Source organism: Octopus bimaculoides, chromosome 4 (assembly GCF_046866305.1).
Source record: "Octopus bimaculoides isolate indiv1 chromosome 4, ASM4686630v1, whole genome shotgun sequence".
Taxonomy (NCBI): domain Eukaryota; kingdom Metazoa; phylum Mollusca; class Cephalopoda; order Octopoda; family Octopodidae; genus Octopus; species Octopus bimaculoides.
The window spans coordinates 6,068,584-6,074,790 of NC_142931.1; positions in this window are offsets into that span (position 1 = coordinate 6,068,584).

The window sequence follows — 6,207 nt, forward strand, 5'->3', positions numbered from 1 at the left end:
CAGACGAAATACCTATTTTGTTATTGCCCACAAGGGGCTAAACATAGAGGGAACAAACAAGAACAGACGAACGGATTAAGTCGATTACATCGACCCCAGTGCGTAACTGGTACTTAATTTATCGACCCCGAAAGGATGAAAGGCAAAGTCGACCTCCGTGGAATTTGAACTCAGAACGTAGCTGCAGACGAAATACTGCTCAGCATTTCGCCCGGCGTGCTAACGTTTCTGCCAGCTCGCCGCCTTTACCCTGTTAATAAGGGGTCCTTGTCGCTGTTGCCAGACAATATTCAATAGGTTGTGTTGTTGTTCTGCTTTTTTTTTTTTCTCAAGGGGCGTGGCTTAGCGGTTAGGGTATTCAGCTCATGGTCCTGAGATTCTGGGTTCGATTCCCGACGACGCATTGTGTCCTTGAGCAAGACACTTTATTTCACTTCGCTTCAGTCCACTCAGCTTGTAAAAACGAGTTGTACCTGTAATTCAAAAGAGCCAGCCATGTCACATTCTGTGAACTACGTTTAGGGTACGTGTGTCTGTGGAATACTCAGGCACTTTTGCGTTGATTTCACGAGCAGGCTGTTCCGTTGATTGGATCGACTGGAATGCTCGTCCGTCGTATCGGTTTATTCATCTTACAATTGTTGCCGTTAAGTTCAGGTTGTTGTAACCTCTCATTTGCATCGGCCGCCTGCCTGCGGAGGTAAACTACAGCTAAAGTTAAAAGTCATTGCTAAGAACGGCACACAAGTTCATCCAAAAGGCACCATATTCAGCAAGAAGAGATTATAAGAATTGTTTCAATTTTTGGCGCAAGACCAGCTTCTTTTAGGAGGTGGGGGTCAGTCGATACTATGAATCCCAGTATTTAACAGGTAATTTATTTTATCGACCCTGAAAGGATGAAAGCAAAGTTGACTTTGTCATTCCAGTAAAGAAACGCAAGAAATACACCAGATAACGTTTTCCGATGCTCTAACGATTCCACCAGCTCATTGATTATTATTATTATTATTATTATTATTCAGTAGTTTTATTTTTATAACGTACTTTCACTTCACTACCGAGCGCAGCTCTGTGCACCTTGGGTATGTGCTGTGGTTTGCTGTGGTGCTCTTATGTTTACTGTATTGAAAGTGTTTTGCGTAGAATGTGTGCACTACCCAGTAGTGCAATTTTCTGTATGTTATATATATTTGTTATTATTATTATTATTATTATTATTATTATTATTATTATTATTATTATGAAAGCTGAATCGTTAGCGTGCTGGACGAAATGCTTAGCGGTATTTCGCCCCTCGCTACGTTCTGAGTTCAAATTCCGCCGAGATCGACTTTGCTTTTCATCCTTTCGGGGTCGACAAAATTAAGTACCAGTTGCGTACTGGGGTCGATGTAATCGACTTACACCTCTCCCAAAATTGCAGGCCTTGTGCCTACAGTAGAAAGAATCATCATTATTATTATTATTATTATTATTATTATTATTATTATTATTATTATTATTATTATTATGAAGGCGGTGAGCTGGCAGAATCGTTAGCACGCCGCGCGAAATGCTTAGCGGTATTTCGCCTGTCTGCTAGTTCTGAGCTCAAATTCCACCGAGGTCGACTTTGCCTTTCATCCTTTCTGGGGTCGATAAAATAAGTACCAGCTGAACACTGGGGTCGATGTAAGCGACTCATCTCCGCTCCCCCAAAATTGCTGCTCTTGCGGCAAATTTGAAATATGATGATGATGATGATGATGATGAAGAAGATGACGGTGATTATTATTATTACTATTGTTATGATGATGATGGTGATGGTATGGATGATGATGGTGATGATGATAACGATTCCACTAGCACAAGCAAACGCTCCTACCCACTGAGGCAAACCAAAGCTCGAATTGCTTAAATGGTGTTTCTTTCTTTCATGGACCCCTATTCGTTGGAATGCAAAACTCACCAAGGCGGGATTTGAACTCTAAAGGCAGAGATGTATTTTCAAAGAATACTTTCAAACATTTATTTCGTTGCATTCCTCTGGGGGCTTGAGTTCGTGCCCATGTAAGGACTGGCTATGAAACACATTTGCAAAAGAGTGTGCAGGGGGGGGGGGGGGGGTATGACACTCGGTTGAATATTCCCATGTCTGGCTCTGACTGAAAGCAGATGTGTAAAAGACATAGTGAAGCACAGTGGGACAAACTTCATAAAAGGCATTTGGCCCGATGTCCTGCCATTTGTATAGGAAAAAGAAATCTGTACCCAGGGGTGTTGGTAATGGCTGTGACGACAGTGGTAATGACTGGGGCGGTAGTGCTGTTGATGATGGTGGTGGTGGTGGTAACGATGACAGTGATGGTGATGGGAATAATGATGATGATGATGATGATGATGATGATGATGATGATGATGTCGTTGTTGTTGGTCATGTCGGGAGGAGGGACGAGGTACAGTTGAACATGTCAACCCCAGTGCAAACATGGAACTTTATTTTATCGACTCAGCCTCACCTAACACACACACGCACACGCACGCACACACACACACATACACCCACACACTAGTCGGAATGACGAAAGTGAAAGTGGACTAGGGCGAGATTCGAGCTTAGGACATTAGTATAGTGAGGTAACACAACGCTATACAGCTTGCTATGCTGACCGATGCTCAACCGATTCGGCCAAATCAATTTCTAACGTAGTTACAAAGGCGAGACATTTTGAAAGGAAGGATCCATTAGGCTGAGGTACACGTCAGTATATTACTCGTATTTCTTTTATACAGACCCCGGAGGGGTATAAATGACAAACTTCCTCTCGGCTGGATTTGTTATTGAATTCAAGTAGTAGTAGTAGTAGTAGTAGAATCGGTTGGTGTTGTTTAACCCTCGCTCAGCCCTGATCAGACACGCTTGTGGTGTGACCAAAGCAGTTGCATCCGTAATCACGCCTTTACTGTGCACATCTAAGACTACACTGTGCAATGTATCTATCCTTCCTTTTTATAAGCGGTGGAGTGTCAATTAGGCGAGATTTTGCTGTTATTTCTAGAAAATCAATTGTGCATGTGTGTATACGTGTGTAGAGTATGTCCGTGTGCATTGAGTATGTGTGAGAGTCCATCACTCACACACACACACACAACTTTGTATAATATACCGATATATATAATATATGTGTGTATGTGTCTGTCAGTGTGTGCATAAAGAGTTAGATAGACAGATAGGTTTATGTGTGCCAACCTAATATATACATATATACATACATACACACACACACACACACACACACACACATAAATATATATATATATAGATAGATAGATAGATAGATAGATAGATAGATAGATAGATAGATAGATAGATAGATAGATAAATATAGAAATATATATCCACACATACATACATATATAATATATGTAGTATGATATATATGACTGTATTTCGATATATACGTATATATATGGCTGTATTTTGATATATACATATATATATGTGTCTGTAAGTGTGTGGGGTGGGGTGTTTACGTATGTAGAATATAATATAATGGTGTACACGCACAACGCACGCTCCTACATAAGCCTATATGTGTGTGTGCGATATGCTCCTCAACGAGAAGGCAGTTGCTGTGTGATATCCTTTCTGTTAAGTAACCATGCGATAAACAAGCTTCTGTCACGAGCAGCTACCCAACTAACTATACACAACACTACCCACCCCCCTCTCTCTCTCTCACATTTACTATTTCCTGTCTCTCATACTACACCTCACAGCTACCACTTTTCTACAACACACACTCATATATATATATATATATATATATACATACATATAATTTGCTCGTGTCTTCGTATCACAGCTATAAGTTACTCTCGTTCCTTTTTTTTACTCTTCATTGCTGTTGTTGTTGTTGTTGCTGTTGCTGCTGCTGCTGCTGCTGTTGAACTCGAAGAAGCTAATCCATGAACCAGCAAAAACATAACAAAAAGCATTCCAGCCATGCCAATCCTACTTTGTAAGGTTATCATCCAAGGCTACAATATCTAGTGGTGTCCTTTCCATTATTAGACGATTGGGGGACGATTTGGCTGTTGTGTTAGCAGCTCAGAGGGCCACATAAACGCTCCATTGTTGTTGTTGATGATGGTGGTGGTGCTGCTGGTGGTGGTGCTGCTGGTGATGTTAGTATTATTGCTGCTGCAGCAGTTGCAGTTGTTATTGTTGCATCGGTTGATATCGATGCCGTTGTTGTTATTACTCCTGGTCGTGACGTTAGCAGCTTCCGCTGCTGCTGCTGCTGCTAGAAGAGATGGTAACGTTGTTAAATCTGATGTTCATGCTGCTGATGATGACTATGGTGATGATGATGACTATCCATACGCGTATGCGCGTTTAACCATCACCATCCATCCATCCATTCATTTCTCCATTGATCCATCAATCCGTCTTTCCATCCACCTCTCAACTCCTCCATCCATCTATCCATTTCCGTATCTTTTACTTATTTCAGTCATTAGACGCGGCCATGCTAGGGTATCGTCTTCAAGAATATTTTGTTGAATGAATCGACCCCAGTATTTATTTATTTATAAACCAGTTACTTGTTTTATCGGTTCCTTGTACCGAACCGTTTAGCTACGAAGACGCAAACATACCAACACCGGTTGTCAGGAGACGGTAGGGGACAAACACAGACACAAAGACAACTATATATATATATACATACGACGTGCTTCTTTCAGTTTCCGTCAACCGAATCCACTCACAAGGCTTTATTCGGCGCGTGGCTATAGTAGAAGACACTTGCCCAAGGTGCCACGCAGTGGGACTGAACCCGGAGTCATGTGGTGGAGAAGCAAGCTTCTTACCACACAGTCACATCTGGGCCTGTATGTGCATGTTTGTTTGGTGTGTATGCATATATGTATGTATGCGTGTATGTATGTGCGTGAATGTTTTTATGTGTGTGTCTATGCATGCATTCCCCCATGCACGTTATGTAGAACCAGGTGTCACTCGGAATTGTGGATAACATGCACCATTCTTTCGCTAATTGTTTTAGCTGAGAGTAGTCACGAAGCCACACTCTGTCACCTTCGACGTACAATAACAATTAGTTGAGCGACAGTTGGGGAGAGAGAGAGAGAGAGAGAGAGAAAGAGAGAGAGAGAGAGAGAGAGAGAGAGAAAGAAAGAGAGAGAGAGAGAAGGCCGTACCAGTAGCTTATTACAGTTGAATGGACCGAAGCAGCGTGGAATGAAGTGTCTTGCTCAAGGACTCAACGCTCCCTAGTTGGAGTTTATGAGCATCAGTCGAACACCCTAACTACTAGACCACATAGACACATATATTCAGAAAGATTATAGACACACAAATAGGCGCAGGCGTGGCTGTGTGGTAAGAAGCTTGCTTCCCAACCACATGGTTCCGGGTTCAGTCCCACTGTGTGGCATCTTGGACAAATGTTTTCTGCTATAGCCTCGGGCTGACCAAAGCCATGTGAGTGGATTTGGTAGCCAGAAATTGAAAGAAGCCCGTCGTATATATATATATATATATATACATATACATATATATATATATATATATATATATATATATATATATATATGCATGTGTTTGTTTGTGTGTGTATATATATTTGTGTGTCTATGTTTGTCCAGCCACTATAGCTTGACAACCACTGTTGGTGTGTTTATGTCCTCGTAACATAGTGGTTCGGCAAAAGAGATCGATAAAATAAGTACTAGGCATACAAAAAATACGTCCTGGAGTCGTTTTGCTCGACTAAAGGCGGTGCTCCTGCATAGCCGCAGTCAAATGACTGAAACAAGTAAAAGAATAAAAGACTATAATCTATCTGTGTGTGTGTGCGTACGTGTGTGTGTGTGTGTATGTGTGTGTGTGTGAAGCATCATTGTGTTTATCTGCACCACTACTTCCACATCAGCTTGTCTTGGATTTCTCTCATAGCCAGTCTTGACGCCGTGAGCCTTGTCCTGAATGAAGAATTCGGTCATTTGAGCACTACATCGCGTTTTCTATATTGAGTATTTCAAGCTTTCACCTATTGACTGTAGAAGTATGTGCGTATAAACTTGGCTTCAAATTTATATATACATACTCCAGTTTCTCTCTCCTTCCTCTGTATATGAGCATGCAATTATGATTGTGTATGAATACATAAAACGTTTTAATATTTCATAAATATTTACTTT